This window comes from Tamandua tetradactyla, chromosome 6 (assembly GCF_023851605.1).
Source record: "Tamandua tetradactyla isolate mTamTet1 chromosome 6, mTamTet1.pri, whole genome shotgun sequence".
Classification (NCBI taxonomy): domain Eukaryota; kingdom Metazoa; phylum Chordata; class Mammalia; order Pilosa; family Myrmecophagidae; genus Tamandua; species Tamandua tetradactyla.
Window position 1 is genome coordinate 165693990 of NC_135332.1, and position 27240 is coordinate 165721229.

Genomic DNA, 27240 nt, shown 5'->3' on the forward strand with positions numbered 1-27240 from the left:
CCAGCTCCATATTTTATTATTTTCAAGCAGTGAAAGATGAAGGGGCAGTCTGTATCCCCTTTATTAGAATAAAGCAAAATCTGCAAGTGAAAATCCTTTTGGCATTATTTTTTCTGAAAATTTAAAGATACTAAAAAAGTGATGACTATTTCAGTAGAGGCAAAGATAACTACTGCAGTTTCCCTTTAAGTATTTTTAAACATGAATTTTACATGATCAAATTTGAGTAAGGTAGCAATGTTGGGGGAATTAAATCCGCTTTAACATTTTTTTTCAAAAGTATATATATTCTTAATCTCTGCAATTTGTCAGTTAGCATTAAAAATGCTTTCTCCTTGGCCCAAACACATCATTCTATGCTGTTTTATTTGGGGCTGAATTCTCTAAATTCTTGGCCATTGAAATCATGCTAATAAAGGACCATATAGAAGTTTTACTATGTTCTTGTGTTTTTGAGTTTTTGTTACCTATTTTTATTTAGAAAACATTTTCTAGAGTAATGAACCATAGAACACTAATTGTTTCCAAGTTGCTGCCTGTTTCAAGCTTAAGGGGGAGGGACAGGCTTATAAGTATGGAGCATATAAGTACTGAGAACATTTGGGACTAGCTGGAAAATGTTAACCAAAGACATTAAGCAGACCTATGTGAGAAGAACCCTGTAGTAAGAATAGGTTAACCAGTTCATAAATCCAAGTAGTGGGAGAATCAGATATAAATCTATGATCTGAAAGGCTCATGCCATAAAAGATCACTACTTACAGAGGTGTCCTATAATCTTGTCCTCCTCTTGGAAACCTAGAGTAACACCACCTTCTGCAGCTCTGCTGTAATAATAACTATTCCTTCCCTTTCTCTCCAATTCATGAAAATATATTAAAATTCTGGTGTTCTGGTTATCTATTGTTGTATTATAAAACAACACTTTATCAGTGTATGTATTCTGTGGATCACTATTTTAGACAGAGTTCACCAGGATGGCTTGTTTCTGCTCCATAATGTCTGGGGCTTCAACTTTAAGGATGCATATGGCTGGGGGTGATTGAATGGCTAATGCCAAGAATCATCTGGTGGATTCTGCCCTCATGTCTACACAGCTGGGACTGCTGGCTGGAATACCTACTCATGGTTTCTCCATCACGGTGGTTTCAGGGTAATCCGATTTCTTGCCTGGCAGTTGAGTGATCACAGTAAGAATGATCCAGTGAACAAGGCAAAAGTTGCATGGTTCTTTATGATGTAGCCTCAGAAGTCATATAATAACACTTCTTCCATATTCCATTAATGGATATAGTCACAAGCCCACTGTTTTGGTTTGTTAAATGCTGCCAGAATGTAATATACCAGAAATGGAATGGCTTTTAAAAAGGGAATTTATTAAGTTAGAAGTTACAGTTCTAAGGCCATAAAATGTCCAAACTAAGGCATCCAGGGAAAGATAACTTGATTCAAGAAAGGTTGATGGGTCCAGAATACCTCTGTCAGCTGGGAAGGCACATGGTTGGCATCTGCTGGTCCTTGGCTTCTAATTTCAAACAGCTTCCTTGGGGGTGTTTTCTTTCAAATGTCTCTGTGCCAGCTCTGAATCTTTTTCCAAAATGGCTCCCTTTAAAAAGACTCCAGTAAGCAGACTAATTAAGACCCCTTGAATGGGTGGAGACACATCTCCTAATCAAAAGATCACATCCACAACTGGTGTCACATTTGCACGGAAACAATCCAATTAAGGTTTCCACCCTAAACAATAGATCTGACCCCACAAGGGTTGGATTTGGAAAGAAAACATGGCTTTTCTGGGATGCATAACAATTTCAAACCAGCATGCCCACCCAGACCCAAGGGGAGGGCACCTAAATGCAGTTTTCAAGGGGAGTGTCAGAGATTTGTTTTAAAACTGTCACAGCTAGTAGAAAGGCTATTATAGAGATGACTTGGAAGCTAATCGAAAAAAGATTTTTTTTTAATCACAGGCTTTTATAACTAGCAAGAAAGATACATCTTATGTTATTGTAACATGTTGGGATATTTCTTTTGAGAAACTCTGGTCTAGCAGTAGAATTTAGGATACTGTTTCTACATGTGAGGTGAGAATGAGAGGAAAAAACAAGGGAATACTTAAATTAAAAGAGGTTAGTTGAATAAGAGATTGGAAAATGTTGAAGCCAAAGTTGGCAAGTATGCTGGTTTGAAACTATTGTGTACCCCACAAAAACCATGTTCTTTAATCCTGATTCTATATTGCTGGGTGGGATCTTTTTGATGAAGTTGTTTCCATGGAGATGTGTGTCTACCCATTCAAGGTGGGGTTGCTTACTGGAAGAGGGAACCATTTTTGGAAAAAGCTTCAGAGCCAACACAGACAGTGACCTTTGGAGATGAAGAAAGAAAATGCCCCCGGGGAAGCTGTTTGAAATGAGAAGCCAAAGACCCTATTAGATGCCAGCCATGTACCTTACCAGCTCACAGAGGTGCTCCAGTGCTTCTTGAATCAAGGTACTTCTTGAATCAAGGTATCTTCCCTTGGATGCCTTAGTTTGCACACTTTAGAACTATAAACGTGCAACTTAATAAATTCCTTTTTAAAAGGGGTTCCATTTCTGGTATATTATATTCTGGCAGCTTTAACAAACCAAAACAGCAGGCAACCCAATTTTCTCAATGTTATCTCTAGTCATAGGATTCCACTTCCCCCATTCTTGACTCCTTTGGTCTCTGCTGGAAGATAGAGAGGCAAAATGTAAGAGCAGAAAGCACTGTCATGTGCCCCAACCTTGCTAGAGATAGTCTTTGATTCTCTGGACAAGGTAAGCCAACATGTCTGGAAAATTACATGAAAGAAATGGTAGAATGCTTTGTTTTAACCATCCTTCTGTGAACTTGACATATGTGGTTGACTCACTCCTATATACTGAATAACTCCCCACTACTTCTGATAGACTATTTGTAGAAAAGTGACAATAGTCCATGCTATGTCAAGCTTCTCCACTGTCACCTAGTTGCTACCTATCACCGTCAGTTCAATCTCAGGCAATTACATGTGTTGTAGAAAACTCCTAAACTCGTGTGTGTGTGTGTGTGTGTGTGTGTGTGTATGTGAGAAACACTACTTTACCAACATGCTGGCCTTTGAGAAGGGGCAGTCTGGGAATAGCTGCATCCCTGTCATTGACAGTGGTTAAAAGTGAAGGCTCAAGTTCAAATCCTAACCCCTACTTTTGCTACTAGAGTAACAATGGCTGATTTACGTAGCCTCTTATGCCCTTAGCATCTGCACCCCAAAAAAAAAAACAATGGACATGATAAAAGTACTTGCCTTCTAGGTTTGTTGTAAGGATCAGGTGAGTTAATTAGATTAGATTGGAACAGTGAGGAGATCAGAACAGTACTCTACATAATGTAAGCTCCCAGCATGTTCCATGGGTAGACAGTGCCTCTGAGGCATGTCAGATGCAAAGTTCCTCTGTGCACTAGACCTTCCTATAAACTTAAGGATAGCATAAAGGGATTGCAAAATTGAAAAGGAAAATCTTAACCTCAATAGCATATTTCAATTTTTCCAAAGTCCTTGAATCCCATTCCCTCACACGAAGTCAGTTGCTGGCCATCATTGCGCCAGGTCTACTCATCTCCAACTTCAGACTCTTTTCTCTCTCAAGTCCCACAGCCCCACATTCTCTCTCTCTCCTCTCAATGCTGAGAAAACAAAAATCAATTAATATTAGAAGAACCTAAAAGAACCTCTCCACCTAAGGTAAACACCTTTTGCTTCATGGGGTAGAGAGTTACCTTCTGAACCTCCAGATTAGGTTTTCCATAACCCAAAGGCCCATTGATAACATTTTTCCAAAAGGAGCAGGAGTTTTCTACCTGAGGTGAATGCTGCTACTACTGTTGAACAGAAGAACAGTGACAGTTTTAAAAATACCTCTGTTTGCTCACCTATCTCTTTAGGCATTGGAAAATATAAGGAATAGAAAAAAATGGAAGTTTTTTTTTTAGAAAAACTAAATCATCTTTCCAAGCCTAAGAGAGAACATTGCTTGTATTTTCATGGCCTTGAGTTCTTACAAGCTTTGGAGTTCAGGAGGCCAGTATTGAATTTTGTCTCAATTATTTATGATTTGGAGCAATTCATTTCCTCTTGTCATACCTCAGTTTCCACTTCTAGGTATAATAGTTCTGAATTCACAGGTTTAAATTAGTTCATATATTTAAGTATCTTGCATGTTGTTGATGCTCATGTTTGTTTTCCTTCCCCTCCTAAAAGGAAGAATTGGTTTCATCTGCTGCCCCTCAATTGAGATCTTACTTGGAGTGTCTCACATTTAATTTATAGTTACAGTTGGCATGATCATGCCTGATTGATGCAGTGATGGCTAAGAACATGCTAAAGAGAAAGACATCAGGGAATCAGACCTAGGATCTATTCAAGTCAGATTTCTGAATATTTGATATAAGATTTCAAGATTAATATTTTAAGGATATTTGAGAGTATTCTCATAGCTCTAATAATATTCATGGGTGGATTGCTATTCTTTCAACTCAGTAATGTTTACAACAAATGCCCTATTTTATACGTAATGATCATTAACTGCACTAGTCAGACATTCCTCTCTTGGATTCTAATTTCAATTTATCTCTCTCAGTATCCAAAAGTTTTCCTTAGTTCTAGAAATGTGGTTATCAGAAGTCCTGGAGATCACGAAGTTTATTTATTGAATTAGTTTCATTTGTTTATATGCTTTCACAGAGCTCCTTCAGTATTAGAACACAGTGGATAAGAAAGGAGCTCTTGGAAAAAGGAAAACTGAGTTGGCATCCCAGCTCCCCCACTCAACTGGCCTTGTAACAATGAGCCATTAACATAGGCTTTCTAAGCTTTAGTTTCTGACTCCATCTGTTGGGTACCTGCTTATTAAAGTTATTATTATGGGGGTCATGCATTAAGCACAGTGCTTGAGGGAAAATAATTACTTCTTCTCTTCCTTCTTCAGTCATCTTACCCAGTGGCAGGGTCTTCATTATTTGTGTTGTTCTTATACAATGGGCTCTTTACGTCTTTGATGATTTAATTCCTACTTATTTCTTGTTGAAGGACGTTGATCTACCCTCCATGTGGTATGCCAGGAAGGAGTAAAGGATAACAATTTTATGCAAGGGGAAAATATTTCTTGCTCTCTATTATGGTCAGTTTCTCTGTTGAAATATATAATTCTGCCATTCCTTTAAGGAGGGTAGCAATGTCATGTTGTTTTGCTTTTAATGAGATCTGTTCTGAAGGTAGAACCCTTTAAGGGCTCCTTTATGGAATACTAACCAGCTGTTTTATGTTCTGCAGGTGCTATGTAAATGTCAAATATTAATGTTTTACTATCTAGTAAAAGAGATGAAATAAGATTGTTAGTGCTTGTTTCATAGGCTGCAAATAAGAGTGAGTCATTGTCCTTTTGATTATTCAGCTGCAAAGTTTCTTTACTTTAAAAAAGTACAGTGAAAATAAATGCTATAAACATTGTTCTATTAATAATGAGAGTTAGCAGATTTAACATTTAGGGAGTACTTACTAGATACCAAGTACTGTACTAAGCCCTCTTCATGTATAGTCTCCTTTAATCCTAACAAAAAACCCTATGATATGGCTAAAAGCCTTAGTTGCCCACTGCAAAGGAAGAAACTGATATTTAAAAACATTAAAGAACTTAGCTTGGGGTGCAGAGCTGGTGAATGGCTAAGTAGAGAATTGAATCTAAGTTGTTTTGATAACAAAGTTGGGGCTCCTGATCATCTATACTATGCCAGCTAACCCAAGAAGGATCATAAAACCTGTTCCCAAATAACTATATTTCAAGATAGACAAAGATCACTCCATAATATATATAAGACAATGTAAAGATTGAGAGAAGAAATAGATCAAGTCTGGCAGGATGAATTTCAAAAGTATTTATAAAGACATTGGCAGTTGAAGAAAGATAGGATATGACGGGGTCACCTGTGTAGAGGAGACAATTCTCACATTTAAATAGGGACAGGGAAGTTTGACTAACAACAATTATCCAGCTTGGCTAGGGTAGGTGACTCAAACAAACATTTCTACAGAGGCTCTGCAGAGGAATGAAAAGAGAGAGGGTGACAGGTGTGAAGGTCACAGGGAGTGATGGAGCCTGTGGAGAACAGGAGAGGATCTGCCCATCCAAAAGGGGTGACTGCTACTTTTCTCCAGTGAGGAGTGTCATCCAAGAGTGAAGATCCAGGGTTACCAGAGATTCTGAATTTTTGTTAAGAAAGACCAAAATCCAGATTTTCATGTCCTTTCTCCTAATTTTTAAATGTTAACAACTCATACAGTTTTGTCCTTTTTATTAGAGAAATTGACATGAAAATCATGCAGAAAATACAGATTTCCTATGACCTCCCTCTGTTATTAATAGTTATTAAATAATACTAAGCCAAACTTATTTTAGGACCCAAATCAGAAGCTGGCAGTTTGCTTTTCTGAACTTGAATGTGAAAAACTGACAAGTCGGTTGGGTCTAGACTGTAGAAGACACTGTAGGTCAAGTTAAAGACTATTCTTAAATTATTAAGCAAAGAGAAGAAGCAAATGAAGGGTTTTCCAGAAAAGAGTGGTATGGCGGCTGCTGTGCTATAGAATGATTAATTTGGCAGTAGTCCAGCAGTGTCTCAGCCCAGCAGGGGTGAGAGAAGGAATAGGCAAGAGGGCTAAGTTGGCAGGGACTGTGTTCATGTGGGGAGCTGCGTGGAATTGAAACATAAATGACTGGGACTTCTACAAACAACAGCCACCTATCACTATTATCAACTTTTAATGCTACTTTTCAGAGTACATTAGCAAAAGAAACACTTACCTGAGAACAGGGGCATCCCACTTTAAGGGATCCTTCCTAAGCTTAATCAAATGATGGCTTATGAAAGAGCGCGAAGAGGGCTCCGAGCCCGTGGGGGTGTGCGGACTTGATGGGTGGGTATCCATCGAGGAGCTGAGAGTGGAAACAGTGGGAGACTGGAAACAGTGGGAGACGACCAGGTGCAGCTCAAATGTCAGGGACTGCTGAGTGCCAAGGGGGACTTCTAAGGAGGAGGAAGACACCACGGGACCTGCTGGCGGGAAGCTCGACTCCCTCCGCCTCTCTCCTTGCCAGGCCTCCGAGGACTCCCACCGACTGTGGGACAGTGCTGAGACTATTATTCCTGGACTGTCTAGGCCAACCGCTTACCAACTGAGAACTATGTATGCTTGTCAGTTTTTGACAAGAATTGCAGCAGGAAAAACCCTTGGGAGAAAGAAGGCCACAGGAAGCAAGAAGCTGAACATGAACAGAACCCAGAAGAGAAGGGAGACCAAGAGACACCGCCATGTGCTTTGCCATGTGACAAGCTGAGTCCAAGGATTGCTGCGGTGAGCCCCAGAAGGCGAGTCTCTGGAAATAAGGCATCTCCTTAATGACGCCTTGATTTGGACTTTTAGCCTCAAAACCATGCACAGTTTGAAAGTAATGAACGAATTACACTCTTGGAATCAGCCCTTATGAATTGGGATTCAATTGAAAAGGAACATGACATGGAGACATACAAAATTTAATTAAGATTCAGACTATAGCTGTTTGTATAGAAATGGCAATTTTAAGGAAGCAGAAGAAGTTTTTGAAAGGATATTTGGTGACCCAAAATCGTATATGCCTTTGAAAAGGAAATTGTCTACTGTAATCTCTCAGAAAGATACATTCCATTCTATTTTTCAACACTTCAGCTATAACCACATGATGGAGAAAGTGAAGAGTTACGTGAATTTTGTGCCACATGAAAAATCATCAGCCTTTCTAATGAAGGCAGCAACAAAAGTAGTGAAAGTAAAAGATCAAGAACAGGAACTTCTCTAGAAAAACCTAAAGGTGATAATACTGAAATGGAAACCGAAGCTACTTTTCATATAGGAAAAGGGCCCACAAGAGTCTCTTCTTATCTAAGTCTAAACATGGAAGCCAGCAACAAGATTTTGAAAAGAAAGAGCAAAAGCTCTCAAAGTGGAAGAAAGAAAGAAGAAAACCATAAAAGAATCCCTGGAAGCAGGAGACTGCATGTTTTAAAGTATCAGCCAGTATTTCCTGAAAAACATTGATCTAGGAAAAAACAGACATGGCTTGGGGAAGAAGACAAAAATCTGCGATCTGGCATGAAGAAATATGGGAAAGGATTGAGTTTATAATGTAAAATACCATTACATTATAAATTCAACAACTGAACAAGCATCATACTAAAAGATAGATGGAGGACTATGAAGAAACTAAAACTGATGACTGAATCTGTTTGTAAAAGCTTTATAAAAGGAGGACAGTTAAATATTTTGATCACTGCATTGATCTTGCTGGTCATCAATGTATCCTAATATTTGTGTTGAAGGCATTATACTCATTTTCTGTAAAACAAAGTATTTGATTCATTTGAGGATTTGTATTGTAAGAATAACATGTTATGCCATCATTGTATTCTTAAGAACCTTTTAACTTTGATAGAATTGTTGAGTCCTGCTGCATTCAGTACTCTCATCCCAAATCCTGGTCTGATTAAAAAAGTATGAAAAAAAAAAAAAGAAGAACATGAAGAAGCTTATTCTTCAAGGTCTTATGATGCATTCCCTGCTTCCTCCTCTTGCTTCGTCCTGACTTACCTTTAAAGTTAGACCCTGTTCTCAAACGGCATCTTGGCTGTGAAAATTGCTAAAGGGAGAATTCCATTCCCTCCACTTAGAACTCTCTTTAGATGCAGGAAAATGAAAAGATAGCCCCCACCAAATCATTCCACATACATGAGATGGGGTAAGATTTTAAAGTCAGACCCAGAAAATGTAAGTATTTCTTTAAACTTCAATATGTCGGATTCATGTACATAGCCAATGTATATTTCCTTCAGTGCCTATATTATGCCAAAGCACTGTGAGAAATACAAAGATAAGACAAAAAGTCTGCCTTCCAAGGAGTGTACCGTTTAATGATTTGTTTGTTTATAAATAAATATGATGCAAGGTAAGAAGTAATATATTTTATAATGGAAACTAGATAAAAATTTGGTCTTGTGCCCTTCAGTGGAAGGAGAGATGAAATCTATTGGGGGCAATTAGGGAAAGTTTTAAGAAAGAAGAGGTAATTGAGATAGGTTTTGAAAGCTAAATAGGATTTAAACATTTTGACAATTTAGGGTAACTCCGCCCATTCAGATAGGTAAAGTAGCATATGCATGAGGTCACATTATGTATAGCTAGGGAATATCCAGCTTGTCCGCAGTAAAGGATAAATGACAAATAGTACTGAGAAATATGGTTGGAAAGGCACTGAGACCCTAAAATCCAGATAGGTGTTCAATTCTTTAGGTGTGGGAGAAATTCCAAATTAATCTGCTCTGGAAGGTGATGTAATAGGAGCTGGATGTTGGAACTGCGGGGCCAACAGGGTTTCCCAAAGTTTGGTGGAAATATCATTGGCGGCATGCAGGATGGTATCAGGTGGCTCAAGACTGAATATTTATTTAATAGTTACATGACTATTTTAATGTGTGAAATTCCCTGAGTTAACAGGGCATTTATATATAAAATTATGAATTTTTTTTGAGAAAGAATGGAACCCCAACAATTAGAACAGTTAGATCCTAGAGGATTTAGGAATGTGGAGAACACTGAAATTCAAACCCTGCCTGAAGCACTTTCATTTATGTGATGAACTAGTTTCTTTCTTACAGCGAAAAGCTGCTTCTCTTTTTCCAGAAAAATAGAAGGCTTTCCCTTATTGCACTGTTGCTTGACATGCATTCAGAAACCTGGTTTCCATTTTGTATCAGGTGCTAAGCTTTCTGCTGGGGTGAACCAAACCAGGCATCATCCCTGCCTTCAGGGAATGTCCAGTCTACTGGGGAAGGGAGGCATTAAAAAGAGAACCACAAAAGAAATGTAAAATGTCCACAGTGTAAGCAGTCATGTACACATTGACTTGAGAGGTAGGAAATTTTGCCTGAGTCACAGAAGCAGGGAAATCTTTCCTAAGAAAATGACCTTGAGCTGAGGTCTGAAATCTGAAAGTTGAGCAGGGAATATGGAAGAGCCTTGCTTAAAAGGGAAAGAGTCTGGGAAAACCCTGTTGAAGGAAAAGAACAGGAATAGTGATGGTCTGAGAAGTGTTCAGTGGGGCTAGAGAGAGCAAGAGCACATTAGAAGGCTGGGAAGGCAGATTGGTAGAGAATGTACAAGTTTTAAACACCTATGTTAAGACTTCTGCATTCCTTATTTTTTTAATTAAATTTTTAGTTTAAGTTTTAAAATTTAGTTGCAGCATTGTGATATTATTCTTTATTTTATGGCTTACTTCTATCTATGCTTTTCTCTTTCTGATAATGAAAAAGTTGTTTTAATGAAATTAATGATGTTAAAGGAATCAATCTATTTAAATAAAAATATGGAATTCAAAAAAATCCCCTGCAGGTGGTATGTGAATGAGTGATAATTGGAAAACATGACTTCCCTTTCTTGTCAAATGATGACACATCACAACATCTGGAGAAAATATCTCATTGGGTTGGTCCTAATATTGGAGACTGTTTTCTCTAGCCAGACTGATGCAAACTCTTCCAAGCAATATTTGCCCTTTGGCAAAATGAACTCATGTAGCAAACCCTTGTGCTCCATTGCTTTAGACACAGTGGCCAATGTTTCACCCCAGGTGATCGTCAACATCTTGGCTCTTCCACATGTATGAACTTTGGCCATTGCTACACATGGAACAAGATATGAGATCAGGGACCAGAACAGCAGTGATCTAGCCATCGCCATATTGATTACAATCATATCCTATACCAAGAAATTCTGATGACTTCATTGGTAACTTGGACTTCTCCTTATGACAAGGATTTGCCTAGTGGCAAGTTTCATGAGAAGTACTGTTTGATAGCATAGAGAATATTAAAGCTTGAGGGAGTCTTGACATTTGTCTAATCTCAATTCATCCAAATTACAAATGAAATGCCTAAGACCGAGCGAAGGAAATGAGTTACCAAAGTTCCCTAGATTGCACACATCATGAAACAAACTTCCATTTCACACCAATTGGGCAAGAAGAAAGTTAACAGAATGTAGGAAGGAGGACTGAAATGGGTATTACTGTAATTCTAGGGTGGAACCAAATCACCAGCCTTTCCCTGTTCACTGGGTTCTATAATACATATACAGCCATTGTGTTTGATTCATTGTTGATACTGTTAAAACACTGGGACATCTCCCTCTCTGGACAGATATGAACTCAAACCACTTCTTTTCTATTCTTAAAAGATGTGAACATCTGGAATTTCCACTACCCACCTGCTGCCTTTCAGGCCAAATTTCATCTTGGAAGAGGATAGTATGTAGAAAAGCAACCTGGCAGTAACTGCACTCATACATATGAAGAGTTCCTTTAAGAAATCATATTCTGCTTTGGCAAGAAACTTGATTTGCTTCTCAAGATGAAAATGATGTGGTAATTTAGGCTAAAAACCAAAATATGTTTCCTGTTTAAAAAATGGAGTAGAAGACAGTGTCCTTTGAGATTTTTTCCTCTATAAGAATTTAGATCACTTATCTTTTAAATTATGATGCAGACCCAACCAGATACCTATAGCAGGATGGGACCAGCAATTTGATTTTCCCAGGAGCACTCTTTTTTCCTGGGGAAGAGAGAGCCAGAGCTTTATCACATTGTTAATTATTTAATTCTTCTAATTTGAGCTCCTTTTTTTAAACAGGAAATTTCTGGGACATAATTATACTCCAATATAGTATATTATCCATAAAAGATATACTAGTAATATGTGATAACAGGAAAAAATATTTCTTTGTATCAACATGAAATAAGATAAATGAAGTGGATGATGAGTCATATTTTTAAAAGATTTTTTTAAATCTACCAAAGAAAACACTAGATTTTCTTTTTCAAGCTCACCTCATGAATTGAAAAGAGAGAGACCTTAATAATACAAATCTTTGTTTACAGCCAATAGTGCATCAAATAAGACTGAAATTTAGGGAAATTTTTATGCTTCTCCATTTAGGCAAAACCATACCTAATTCTCTCCAGGCCATCTTGTTTCACCACGGCTAAGCAGCACTCAGAGCAAAAACTTAGCTGACCTGTTGGGCAGGTTCAAAAAGGAAATTTGCCCTCTGTCCACGTGTTCTTCCTGACTCCCCTTGCAAGGGCCAATAGACCTTTAATGACATAACTGCCTGGGTTCTAGGCAGCTGCTCAAAGAAAGAAGGCATTAAAATTAAATGGCCGCTGACATTTGTGAAGATCATTTCCCTCAGCTGTTTTGAATCTAGTGTGCATGCCATGTTTGAGCCCTGCGTTTCCTGTTTATCAGCCGTGTGATGATGGGTGAGATACTGAACATCTCTGAACCTCTGCTGTTTCATTCATAAAAATAGAGATTGCTCCCCAGCAGCATTTTTCAGAAATTTCAATCGAATGAAATAGTCGATAAATATCTAGTACAGATTATGGACATAACTGGTTTGTAATGGTTGCTATTTCAGTTTTAAAATGTTCTTTAAATTCTAAGTTTTTCATTCCTGATAACAGTAATTTAGCTTTGTATCCTCAACAGCACCTAACAAAGTGCTTTTGCCCAAAATTGAGGCCCAATAAGCATTTGTAACATTCAATTCAATTCCCAAGTCTGAAAGAGCAATAAAACTGACACGTGCTGTGTCTGCCAGGAAATACACTGGCAAGGCTCAGATTGCTCACATGTGTTATGGTCACAGATGTTGGAAATGGTCTAAGAGGAGAGAGAAGCCAGGCCTTTAAAACAGCACTTTGGAAGCTGTCCAGCTCTCGGCTTCATTTATCTCACAGAAAAGCACAGGACAGGAGATTCTATTTTTGAGCTCTTCGGTAGTCCATATCAAAACCAGTGTCCAGAGATGCTGGTCAAGAATCTGTTCTGTAGAGTGGCTGGGTCATATCAGTCTCATTTATTTCTTATTATGAGTAGAGAAGGCAGAGTCGAGAAAGGTTCTCTTTCCAAAAAATAATCATCAATACAAAGTGTCACTGAAAATAAATGAGAATATTAGTTGACATCATTTCCATATTATTTGGATCTGGGGTAGATACCACCTGTCCATCCTTCCTTTCCAACGTATGATTGTGAATTGGAGCAAAGGGAAATGGTCTTAAACAAAAAATTACTTTGGTAAATGAATAGAATGTAGTTTAACTACATGGTCATTCTGCACATAACATGTATAATAGTAATGCTATTTTAGAGTCTGCAAAATGCTTTACAGATTATCTTTTCTCTATTTCTAAGACATGAGGGTCCAAACTCAAAGAGGTTAGATGACTGTCCCAAGGTCAAATCGCTGCTAATGTGGAAGAGTAAGGACTTGAAGTTACAACATAGGCAAACCCAGAGTTATGTCCACTATACCATATCATGTTTGTGGTGTAGCCTGAGGATTGTTGAGTCTTGTAGACTCCAAAATTTCTCATCTTCATGTTTTTAGATATGTCAGTGTTTCATCAGTTACATATTTTATTTGAGACAAGGCCTTAAAGGATCCCCTTAAATTGACAATGCTGTCAGGGAGGGGAGATCTTACGTGATTTAGTTCATCTGATTTGTTTTCCAATAGCATTTTACAGGAGGAAGTGGGCCACAGGAATGTTCCATCGACATGGAAACATAAAAATGGGGTTGGGCAGGAGATGCTGGGCAGTCACAGATGACATTAGGCCTGCCAGCTGGAAAACATTTATCAAAGATCCAGAAATGACCAATTCACCCTGGTTTGCATGGAACTTTCCTGGTTTTTGTGTTGAAGTCCCACATCTGGGAAAACCCTTTAGTCCTAGGGAAATAAGAATAGGTTGGTCACCCTACAGTTAAACCCTACATTACTCACTATTTGAGAGTATGGCCTCTGTGTTAGTTTGCTAGGTGCCAGAATGCGATATACCAGCGCTGGTAAGGCTTTTAAAAAGGGGAATTTAATAAGTAGCAACTTTCCATTTCTAAGGAAGTGAAAGTGTCCAAATTAAGGCACCAACAAGAAGTTACCTTAATTCAAGGATGGTCCATAGGTTAGGAACACCTTTGTCAGCCAGGTAGTCACATGGCTAGCGCCTCTCCAAGTTCTGGCTTGCTTAACATCTCATGGCAATGTCTGTTGGGCTCCAATCATCTCCAAATATCCGTGTTTCTTTTCTCCACAGATGTCAGCATCTGTGTCAGCTCTGCTGTGCAGTAACTGTTGGCTCTGAAGCTTCTGTCATTTCTCTTGTTTCTGTCATTTCTCTAGGCTCTGATGTTTCGGAGGTTTGTCCAAAATGTTTCCTCTTTTAAAGGATTCCAGTAAACTAATCAAGACCCACCTGGAATGGGTGGAGTCACATCTCCATCTAATCAAAAGTTAATACCCACAATTGGGCATTAACTAATACCTAATCCAAATATTTCCAACCTACATTATTAAATCAGGATTAAAAAAATGGCTGCCTCTGCAAGATTGAATCAGGATTAAAACATGGATTGTCTGAGGTACATATATCTCCAAACCACAGAGCCTCCATGAAGGAATCATAGCTGCTTCCACCCATATTTCCTTGGCCAAAGTAAGTCATGTGGACTTTCCTGAGTTCAGTAAGGTGTGGATACGTAGTCATCCTACTGGGAGTAGCAAAACTGGGCCATCTGGCCAACAGGAATACAACCTACCATGATTTTTAATTAGCCAACCTAGATGGAGAGTGGAGAAAGCATGGGAAAGCCTTGAGAGCTGTACCTTCTGCTTATCATGGGGGCCCAGGTTATTAGTCACCTAGATCCTTAACTCTTTCCAGAACTTAGATATGGATTTTAGAATTGGAAAGAACCCCAGAGAATATCTGGTTCATGCCTCTGTCTTTGGACTGATAAATTGCTACTGTCTTAAAGGTGAGGCATCTGAAGTCCAGGTAGGTGGATTCCTAATTTTCCTTGGTAGGAAGCAATAAAAGAAAGGCTATGTCCCAATTCTTCTGTCTTACAGTCCTTCCTTTTGTTCCCTCCACTGCTCCATAGATTGGGATTTGGCTCAACGTCCTTTGTTATGTCTCCAATCATTATTTAATATTCTGCACCTTTGAACTGGGGCCAGCAACATCAAATCTTGTAAAAGTAAATAGCCCAAATTATAGCATTCCAAGCAAAGCTTTGTTTTCTTGGCTTATTTTTCTTAATTATTCTAGATGCTTTACATGTTAAAACATGATTGTATCATTGGGTTCTTCTAATAAGTATAGAAAAAATTCCTCCAAAATTAATGTTACTGCCTTGATACTATAATCAATCTTGGATATAACATTGATAATTGGACACTGTGTGGATGTTTTATTTAGATGTCCCCACTTTTTATTTTTAAAAATCTTAAAAATCATATTGTCTTAATCTAGATCCAGAAGAGTAATGAGAAACTCAGTGGTGGTCAGGGCGTATCTTGCAGAAAGCTGTCATGAGATCTGGAATATAAGAGGTGAAGTCCGGAGGGAAAAGGTCACTCCTTCATTCTCTTGGCTGGATCTTCAAGAGAAAGTAAAATGACATGGTTACGTATTTGGCCTTCAGTCTCATCCAAGTACAGTGAAAGACATTTTCAAAGAGAATACCTAAGGGCCATATCATGCTTAAACTAAATTATTTCCTTTTTGATCAACTCGGCAGCCAAAGAGGGCTAGAAGGAAGTGACAGAGCTTGTACTGTTACAAAGTCTTGTGTCTGTTTACATATCACTATTTCCCACACCTTTCTATATGCTCCAAATCCAATCCATCCTCTATACTATTTTTTCCTGCAACACAGGTTTATTGAAGGGGGCCAGGGACAGCGTGGGTTCAAGTTGCAGGGTGAAGGCAGGGACGGGGGCATGGGCAGCGCTGGCAGCCTGAAGTCAGCAAGAGAGGAGGCCAGGGGTAGGATGCACAGCCAGTAGAGTATTGGGTCAGTGAGTGTGCAGGCTAGTGGCACTTCACCCCGTGGGGTGCTGGGTTCTGGGCCTTGCGAGGCTCCTGGAGGATGTGGAAGGTGTAGATTCCTGGCTCCGGCTACAGCTGACGGGGCAAGGCGATGAGAAACCCCCCACCCCAGGGGTCTTCAACCACCAAGAGACAGGCTCAGGAAGGAGGGCTGCAACACTCCGGGGTTGGGGGAGGGCACTTGGATGAACCGGCCAAGGGGCGGCAAGGGGGCAAGCCACTGAGGGAAAAATGGGGTGGTGAGGGGCCAGGGCCCCGGCGAAGGAAGACTGGGGCCTCTGGGCAGCCCCTCCGTGCCCCGCCGTGGTGGGGACACCACTCATGCCCAGGCCCAGTGGGACGGCTCCTTTGCCGTGACTTCCTCCCAGGACTGGCTGCTCACGCCGGCCCGAAGTCCATCTGCGCCCACAGCTTGTCCTTTGGTCCGAGGAAAGTCCGAGACTCGAGGACGCCAGCCTTCGCCCAAAGCCCCGGGGAAAATCTCACATTGGGGTCCTCCAGGTCCTCCTCCACGTCATTTGCAAGGTACAGTGCCAAGAACAGGTTGCTGTGGGTGTATTTGTTGAGCTGCACGTTGGCTCACTGGAAGTAAACCAGCAGCATGGCCAGGAGGTACCTATCTGAAATCTGGAAACAGGGATCCTTGGAGAGCAATTCCTGGAGAAAACCGTCCTCCAGAATGTTGGGGAAGGCCTGGAGCTCCTGGTGCTGGAGAGAAGGGAGAAACCCATGTCCCCCAACCTTGACAGCTCTGCCCCCCCAGCTTCCCATGGGTGATGACCACAGGGACAGTGGCAGAGTCACTCATCTTATGAGTGAATGGGGCAGGATGACCCGGGCTCAGCAACAACCTACAGCATAACCCATACTCTCTTAAAAATACATTCCCTCACCAAATAACTTCAGTGACAGTCTATTTTGTTTACAATAAGAGTATCTGCTCCATATAGGTTTTAAAACCTTCATATCCTAATCCTACACTACTTACCCAATTCTTTTCTTGTTTTAAGTAGGGAAGTGTGTATGCAGGTATATGCGTGTGTGTGCGCACCTGTTACCATACTTCTAATGTCTCTGTGAATGGGGATGTATTGGAAAGAGATTGGAATGAATGCTTCTGGTCGTACCCTCCTGTGATGGTTTATAGCCTATATATGCCCCAGAAAAAATTTTCTTTTAATACATTCCTGTGGGTGTAAGCCTATTGTGGGTGAAAAGTTTAGGTTGGGTTATTTCAGTTGAGATCTGACCTACCTCATTCAAGATGGGTCTTGATCTTCTTACTGGAATCCTTTGTAAGAGGATAAAAGACACACAGGAAAAAAACACAAAAAACCAACCAACAAACAAAGCCAGAGAAGCTGAACAAGAGGAACGCATGCAGAAGCTGACAGAGGAAGCCACTGAAGCCAGAAGCTGGACGCGACTAAACCTGGGAGAGAAGGACCAGCAGATATCACCATGTGCCTTGCTACCTGACAGAGAGCCCAAGCTTGCTGGTAGCCAGTGTTCAGAGAAGGTATTGTCCTGTTGATGCCTTAATTTGAACATTTTCACAGCCTTAGAACTATAAATTGTAAATTAATAAATCCCTATTGTAAAAACCAACCCATTTCTGGGTGATGCGATGGTGGCTCAGCAGAAGAATTCTTGCCTGCCATGCCGGAGACCTGGGTTCGATTCTTGGTGCCTGCCCATGTAAAAAACAACAACGAAAACCAACCCATTTCTGATATATTGCATTTTATCAGCTTTAGCAAACAAAAATACCCCCCTTAGTCACTTTTCCACCCTGAAAGATCAGATTGATTTATCCAAATAGTGAGATTATGGAGGATCTGGCAATAACTGGGCCACTTGTACCAGTGACTGGATCATTGCATTGAAGCGTGGTAGTATAAGTGTTTCTATTTATTTCTCTTACATTCCAGTTTCAAGTATAATGCTCTCCTCCTCCACTTCCTTCCCTCTTTAGGTAAGTTTACTTGTATAGGGTATCACCAAAGCAGAGAAGCACTGCCATTCTGGAATGACTACGTGTTTTAAATTCAAATTGATGTGGGAAGTAGGAGAATCAAAGTAGACTTTCCCAAATCAGCTAATGCCAGAGGTCCTATACAAAGCTGATTCATTGAATAACATTTGGGCCAGTTGCAGAGAAAAAGAGGAAAGACTGACAATCCAAAACTACCTCTTACACTTGCAAATAGCAGGTACATCTTAGGCTACATACTTTGTTAGTTTTGAAAATAGTACTAAGACACTGAAAAATAACCAAGAGAAATCAGCCAGAATTAGATTCTGAGTGGTTGTGGGGATGAGATGGAAGGCAATTAATTGACTGCTTTTGGAGGCATTTTTACAGAGGATTCTGAGAAACTGCTAGCTTACAGGTATATTGATCAACGATGAAAAACAGGTATCATCTTTTTATTTAAACTGTACTACTTGACCAGTGATGCTTCCCTAATTCTTTAGGTGGAATTACAGTGAACTAAGTCGTTTCATCATTTTTCTCTTTTCTCACTTTTACTTTTCTCCTCAGAGAATTATATCTGTGTGTCATTGGGTTTCCCCAGGATCATTCTGCCCCAGAAATCTCCTTCTCTCTAATTCATCCTTGTGTTAAAGTGAGTGTTTATTCCTCTTCCCACAATAGGCTGGGAATTTTAACATGGTAGATCCTCAATAAATAATTTGTCCTATGAATGAATGAATGAATGAATGAAATGGAATTGTAAGATTAGATCAAGTGATGGTACTTGATGAAATATTCAAGATGGGGACAAAGTAAAAAGTAGAAAATTGGAGAAACTAAGAGAATGATTGAAGGTCATTCAGATCGTCTGAATGACCTTCAATCATTCTCTTAGTTTCTCCAATTTTCTACTTTTCTTATGTGTAAGGTGAAATCAGTAGGTTTCGAATTGTGCTCAGATGGTTCTAGGGTTTCTAATCTGCTTCCCAGAGATGAAAATGGGGGATGGTAGGAACATGGGTACAGACTGGATTGAGATCTAGGCTCTTAACTCTCTCAAAGGTAAAAGTTTGAAAATGAATAAATCAGATAATTTTAAGTCTCTTTTAGCTTTTGTGACTCCGTCATATTATTGCTGTCTTTTTATTTTAGGACGTCCCACAGAAATATTTTTTAACTACACATTAGAATTGTAACTTTTACTGATCGTCGAAAATGAGCAAAAACTATATGATACGAGACAGATCACACTAACTTAATGGATGATTTTGCCTTACTCATTAAATATTGTCTCATATCATAGTTATAACCATAACTGACATGCAAATGTTTGTCAGTTATTTGGTTGTTTCCTCTCAAGGGATCCACAGACTTATTTTGACTGAGTTATTTTGCTGAATGAATTGACCAACTTTGATTAACTGAAATTTGTTAATTTAATAAATGGGTAGCAAGACCTCCTTTTTCTAGGAATTTTGAGAAATATATCTTCCCAAAGGAAAAAAAAAACTGCCTCTTTTGTCTCTTTATCTCAAGTAAAATTCTCATTCCATTGTTAGATTTTAATGTGCAGGTATATGAAGAACTATGTTTAATTCTCCTAAACACTTTAGATGCCCTAAAGTAAACTTGATTAGATATAGACATGTGTAACGTGTTGGAATTTGACATAAGAGAGTTTTAATCCTAATTCTTCTCATTTCTGAGTCTTATTTTTCTCATCTTTAATGTGAAGATTAAATTAAATAACCATATTTCAGGTGCTCAGTAAAAGCTCAGCAAAAGGCACTAAGGCATAGGAGCTGAAGTAGTAGAAATACTTGATAGTGACCATAGTAGTAAAAATCCCTAAGTGGAGCAGCAAAGGATGCCCTCATCAGCTCTTTCTTCACCTCAGCGAGGGGCTGTGATGCAGTAGAGATTTCTAGCTAATCATGAGAATACATGTTATAGTCTTTTTCTTGAATGCATAACTAGCCCATATTTCCCATTCCCCCTTGAAATTAGCTCTGGCTGTATGTACATGTTCTAGCCAATAAACTGTGAGCAAAAATTATGTACACATCTTCTAGGCCTGGATCACAAAAAAATTATGATGCATGCTCTATCTTCTTTTCAACTTCTGGGCTTAGTGAAGTATAAATGGCTCTCAGACAAACTTTGAAAACTATATATTAACTTTCAGCCTGCTTGCTTGCTCAGTCCTGTTGAATTGGCTTGAACCATTATACATCTCCGAATCTTTGTTAAAGCAGCTAGCCCACACTTAGTATTACTGAATTTGTACCATGAGTTAGGGTACCATATCAAAAATATATGGCATTAGCATGCCAACGTAGGGCAGTAGACAACTGATGGCAAAGAAACAAAGATGTTGGACTGTAAAGATGAAGATCCATTTTATGCAGTGTATGTGTTAGCTATTGCTACATAATAAACCACTCCAAAACTCAGCAGCTTCAATAACAATCTTCTCTTCTCACTCACACATCTATATGGGTTAGCTGAAAGACAGCTGTGTAAGTATGGGTTTGGCTGGCCAACTCTGTCTCAATCTATGGGCCTGGCTGGCCTTGGCTCCTTGCTATATAGGTTTACTCAGGTGCACCCCACATGCATTAATTCTGGACCCAGACTGGAAAACAGCAGCTTCTCAAATGAAGCTCTTTTCGTGGTGATAATAGTAGAGCAAGAAGGCAAACCCAATAGCAAAACACATTTCAAGTATCTGCTTCTTTCACATGTGCTAATTAATGTTTTACAGATTAAAGCGGATCATGTGTTCATGACCAACATCAATGGACTGGAAAAGTATACTCATCCATGGACTGGAAAAGTATACTCATCCATGGAGATAGAGGAGAGGGAGTAAATATTTGACTAATAGTGCATTCTAATATATGGGGTAAAATATTTGTTATAAGCTGACATCAGAAATCACGTGGAAAGCCCACCTTAATACATACTAAACTTTCTAAGGGAAATTACTAGAATGAATCAGAATTTTAATGCTTATAGTTCCTTTATTTATCAAGGAACTATAAGGGTGAACCTCAGAATTTCCCAGTTTATACACGGACATGAAAGGGAAAGAGGAGTCCAGGAATATGTGTCCTCAAACGGTGGAAAATCTGTCTATTAAAGACCCCAAACTATGGAGAAAGTAAAACTAAGAAAGGCTTTAAGCACCAGAGGGCCACTAAGAAATTCTCAAATTAGCTCAGCCTATGGCAAAGTGAAAGTTGATGGTGTTCTCTTAGCCCCCCACCCTATTGTTTCACAGGCTTCTTAAGAAGCCACCTGTTAATGCAAACGAAGAAGAAAAGAAGGGAAGGAGTCCTGGGGAATATCCAAGAAGTCTCGGGTTTGGTTACTGGTACCTGGAACTGATCCAAAACACAGGCCTGGTTTCTTAAAGTCTCTGCCCATAAAACAGCTATGGTTCTCTAATCCTGCAGAAGGAGGAAGTATGCTGTGAAAGCTGCACAGCCCCCAAAACTTGTTTATCTCAATATTCCCTTCAGACTTGGCCCTGGAGGAAAGTGGAAGAGCCTCCCAGTAGGTGGAGCCAAGGGTCCGGAGTACAGTGGTTCAGGTAGCTCCTTGCAGAGAGTAGAATCTGGGTCTAATCAAGGACTTTTCCCTACTGCACATTATGGAGTGCTTCATAATGCCTGCACAAAAAGATTTTATTATTTCTATGGACCAAGGACATCTGTATATCTCTCATATTTCTTTTTCCAAGTAGGAGTTTTTATTACAGTTATCCTGTCAATTGGATGTGTGTGTTTGTGGTGGTGCAGACAATATCCTTTTAGTTTATAATTTAGAGGGCCATGGGGAACCACAGGCAGACCTTATAGAAATGACTGCATACTGCTCAGAGATCCCAGACTTAGAGCTGAATAAAGTAACTTGATGGAGCTTTGGATTGTGTCCTTGGGGAGGGTAAGCATTTTCTACATGTGTAAGGCAGGAGCTCATGGATGTATGTGGAGGTGACTATTAGCTGATCACAGAAACCCATGTTTTCTTCTTTCTCCTGGGCACACAGCTAGACTACAGTCCCAAACTTAATGGGAAGCTAGACATGGCCCAATGACTGAATTCCAGGCATTGGAGCATGAGCAGAAGTCATATATGCCTCTTCTGGGCTTTGACCTCATGCACACTTGTTTCCCTTTTAGCTGGCCAAGAAGGAGAACTCTCTAGGGTGACCAGAGAAGAAGCCATCTGTGGAAAATGGCAGGCTCATCAGCCTGTATCCCTGAATTATGGTGTAAGAAGGGAAACCCCACTCTCCTATTCTCCTGCCTGCTACAGTTACAGAAGCAAGAAGGAAATTTCTGTTGTTTGTGAACCATTGTATAGTTTGAGTTTATTTTGTTAGCCCACCCAAACCAATACGCTTAGCACCATCAAGTGACTTGACATTTACAAGTATTCTGTACTTGAGGTTGGGAACCATGCTGGCACTGCCCTGGGTTTGTGAAAAATAATGATTCAGTGGTATCTAATAGTAGAACCCTATTAATGCTGGCAAACAGTGAGTATAACAATGTTATAGTACATGATTTTATTTCATTTTACAGCCAACAGAACAGTGAAAGAGTGTGCAACATGGTTTTGCTGTATTTGTGTGTGTGTGTGTGATATTTCCCCTGATATTTGAATCAGATAGAATACAATGTACCAGAATGTTGAATCAGAAGTTTGTTCTGTTTTCCTTATGCCACTAGTTCCCACAGCATGAGTACTCATTGAGTTCCTGGGGAAATATACATTACCCTTACCTTTTCAAAATGAATTAAAATAATGATAATAATAAATACTCACCCCAGTCTATTCACTTTGTGCTACTTATCCTACCTGATTTGCAAAGAAATGAGCTCTGAATATCCAAATCATCCTGTTATTTTCATTTGCAACTTTACAAGTATGTCATTTCCTCAAAGTTATGGAGACCATTTTAGGGATCTTTTTTTTTTCACATCAGAAGGGTTAATGTTTCCTAGTAGTTTGGCTGCCATCTGTAATCACACATGTAGATATAAATATTTTACAAGTGGAATTATGCACTCTAGCATATGTTCATGGTGATGAATTATATGTGGTTTTTGGCCTTGCCCTGCCAACCGCAGCAGGCATCTATAAATATCTCACCAGTTTTGCATGCCCTCTGTAAATTTCTGTAGCATTTATTCTGTCTGTGCATTACTTGAATGGAAAATTTATTTCCACTATTCTTTTATTTTCTTGGTTATTTAACCTCTGTGAGCCTTGGTCTCTCTCTCTGTAAAATGGAGTTATTTAAACCAGTCTGTAAGATTTAGAACTAGTGTACATAGAATTTCCAGCTCAGTTCTTGATATGGGAATAAATGCTTAGTAAATAGTAACGATCATCATTTTGCATTTCAAAAAGTCATTACATGGCCTTATGGTCAGGCTCTGGAGGCTGAAAGACTTGTTTTCAGATTCTAGTTCTGCCACTTGACAGCTGTGGACCTTGTGCAAACTACATATGCTTCTAAGACTCAAATTTCTTATCTATAAAATAAGGCACAACAATGGGACCAACATAACAGGGTTGTCATGAAATTAGGTAAGATTTTATTTTTAAGAAAAATCAAGTCCTTATCTCAGTGCCTGGTATGTAGTAAGAGTTATACGTGTGTGTGTGTGTATTCATATATAATACACCCACACCCACACTCACTAACACTACATACACACATACACACACGCATATGTCCATAAAGCTCCCCACAAAATCAGCCACTCAAGTTGCCACAAAGTGACACTGCTTACACAGATCCCTATTTTATCAATAGCTCTTTCTGGATAAGTTTTCTTCTAATAATTCTGGTTAGCATGTTGCTTCTTTATTTTTTCTTTATTGCTGACACAATCTGTTGTGCCATCTGTTCTGATAAGTTAATGTTATCATCTTGACAAGCTCATTTGGCGAAGAGAATCTCATGTACTCATATGCTGAATGACCCTCGTAGGACCTGCACCAAAAATATCCTATGACTCCTCCGTGTACATGTCTAGTTGCTAAGTACTGAGCTCTTTAAGACTCCCATTTTCTATGGTGATACTCGTTGACCTACACATAGCCATCTCTTCAAGGGGAGAGACTGCCATGTTTGAAGCCAATGTGATGAAAACCCAGGGATCCAAGCTAGCCAGTATTTAAAATATTGTTTCTGATTGTAATAATAGAAGAAAGGAGAAAGTTGTGAGAAAGTTGCATTTGGCTTAATAGTAATATTGGAATCAAGCCACACTCCTATATCATATTGCTTGTAGCAGCATCATAAGTATGTTTCTCAATTACAGCACTTTGTACTTGCTGTCATACAAAATGAGTTGTTCATTGGAATCAGGCACCTACTGTCTCCAGGACCTTTGGAGACTTGTTACAGTCCCTGTGACTGCTGTGGTGACAAACCTGGTACAGGCTTGGGCCAAACTCTCACAGCCCAAACCCAACAATGCCATCCCCCATGCCTGTAATGTGACCCTCAGCTTTCTGCCCTGTGGCTCTAAGATATGAGATGCTTTTCGACCTGCTTGTGCTCCCATATGTGTCCTAGGAATGGACATCCTGATTAGCAAGAGAAGAAAGGGGCTTTCTCTCTCAGGTCTTCACAAGGAGGAATAATAAGAAAAGCAGAAGTAGTAATAACAATAATAATTTCAACTCACATTGGTTTTGTGTCTATCGTATGCTAGATAAGATGCTAAGCACTTTCCTTATGTAATTTATTGCTTATCTCCTTTCAGCCTCAGTTTTCCTTATCCATAAAATGGTGATGACATTGCTTATGTCAAAGAGTGAATGAGATCATTGATTTCAAGTATATAGCTCAGAACCTGATGCCCTGATGCACAATAATTGCTTGGTTAACGTTACTTTTATTTTTGCTGTATAATTTTTCATCTCCTAAGGGGCTGCCATGTGGAAAAGAAAAACATTTATTCTGGAATTTTTTTCAGAGGCTAAACTAGAACCTTTAAAGGAAAAATAATATAAAAGATTGCAATTCACAAAATTAAAAATGAATGTAAGGGCAGTGTTCTAGTTTCTTGCTGCCGGAATGTAATATACCAGAAACAGAATGGCTTTTAAAAAGGGGAATTCAATAAGTTGCTAGTTTACAGTTCTAAGGCTGATAGAAAAACAAGTCTATAAAATGTCCAGTCTAAGGCATCCAGGGAAAGATTCCTTGGTTCAAGAAGGCCAATGAAGTTCAGGGTTTCTCGCTCAAGTGAGAAGGCACATGGTAAACAGTCAGGGTTTCCCTCTCAGTTGGAAAGGCACGTGGCAAACATGGTGTCATCTGCTAGCTTTCTCTCCTGGCTTCCTGTTTCATGAAAATCCCCGGGAGGCATTTTCCTTCTTCATCTCCAAAGGTCTCTGGCTGGTGACTCTGCTTCTCGTTACTATGTCGTTCTGCAACGTTCTGTCGTCCTTCTCTGCTTCCTCCAAATCTCCTGCTCTCTCCAAACTTTCCTCTTTTATAGGATTCCAGTAAAGTAATGGGTGGAGACACGTCTCCACCTAATCCAGTTTATCAACCACTCTTGATTGCCTCACATCTCCAGGGAGATGATCTAATTACAGTTTCAAACATACAGTACTGAATAGGGTTTAGAAGAAATGACTGCCTTTACAAAATGGGATTAGGATTAAAACATGGCTTTTCTAGGGTATTTACATCCTCTCAAACTGGAACAGGGGGGCAATGGTGCCTTAGTGACAGAGTTCTTGCCTGCCATGCCAGAGACCTGGATTCAATTTCCGGTGCCTTCCCATGTGAAAAAAAAAAAAAAAAAAAGAATGGGAGATTAAATTAAATGGCCCCTAAATTCTCTTCCTATCCTAATGAGTCTATAATTAAATCAATTCACAAATGTATATTCTGAATCTATTCCCAACCATTATGCAAACATTTGATGGGATTCATAGGACAGGCTAATGATGTTATCACTGCTTTTATCAGTTGGGGGAGACTGCTATGCATGAAATTAGCCACTAAAAAAGGAATATCTGGGTGATTTTGGTAAAACCTCCTTAACAGATAACACTGAGGGTAACATCAATTAATAAATGAGTAGCAAAGCGCTCAAAGAGAACCCATTCCCCCACTGGCACAGCATGAGCAGGGGTCTAGGATGGAGTATGCGACGATGTGAGTTGTGATGTTCTTGAGACTTTTTTTTTTTTTTTTTAAATATGGAAGCTTCACGAATTTGCGTGTCATCCTTGCGCAGGGGCCATGCTAATCTTCTCCGTATCGTTCCAATTTTAGTATATGTGCCGCCGAAGCAAGCACTCTTGAGACATTTTGTCATAAATTGCTGGAGCCTGGGGTGGAACAGGTTTGGGGAAGGAGCTATTAGTGAGGGGGGAGGATGGAAAAATGAGATAACAGAACCTCAGGACATATAGATTGTCTAACTAAATTATGTGATATTTGGATCTTGTTTGTAACATCCCTTAAAAGTTTAAGCATTTTTATAACAGCAACCTTGCTCTATTTTTAAAAGACCAGGTGGAGGTGAAAGATGTATAATCCTCAGATCTGAAATTTTCATGAGAATAAAATCAAGTTGATTTAGAAAATGACTTTTATCCCAAATTTCACGTTTTTTCTCTTTTTCCATAAACTTAGATGTGTCGGAATTAACTGCTCTCAAAGGAGATGGCTTGCTCCTTTAGAGAAAGGGACTAATATTTAGTTCTTTTAGCAGCTGTAATTCATTAGGCCTTTTACATGTGCCTTGACAATCTTTATAGTAACACTCTGAAGAAGTGTTATCTCTTTCTCCCATTTTAGAATGGTGATTGAGGCATAAACAGAGCAAGCATTTAATCCACTGTGACAGTAGGGCTTTGAATCTAGAACCTTCCATTCTAGATTTCATGCTCATTGCATTAAACTACAGACCTCAGATATGCTGAAATAGCTTTGGTAACAATTAGACTGAGTGATATATGCATTCCTTCCTTTTCAAAGTGATATAATTGTCAAAAGATTTTCTGCAATGCTCATTTCTGTTTGTCTTATCTTGCTTCCATTGGCTTATAATTGGGTAGGATACAATATTATCTGTAAAGAAGATCTCAAGGTTCAGAAGTAAATTAGTATGTAGTACAGTTAGCATCACTCTATTTCATGTCCACTTATTGCATGCATAA

At 39.3% G+C, this 27240-nt stretch overlaps 1 non-coding gene and 2 pseudogenes across 1 annotated transcript; 1 reads left to right on the forward strand and 2 right to left on the reverse strand.

Moving 5' to 3' along the window:
• Positions 1–6926: 6926 nt before the first annotated feature.
• On the forward strand, positions 6927–8070 carry LOC143686876 (telomeric repeat-binding factor 1-like; annotated as a pseudogene).
• Positions 8071–16034: 7964 nt separating this feature from the next.
• On the reverse strand, positions 16035–16860 carry LOC143686877 (speedy protein C pseudogene; annotated as a pseudogene).
• Positions 16861–26267: 9407 nt separating this feature from the next.
• On the reverse strand, positions 26268–26374 carry LOC143689161 (U6 spliceosomal RNA). Its single transcript, XR_013178624.1, has one exon. It is a non-coding gene; the product is annotated as a U6 spliceosomal RNA (small nuclear RNA).
• Between the last annotated feature and the right edge of the window lie 866 nt (positions 26375–27240).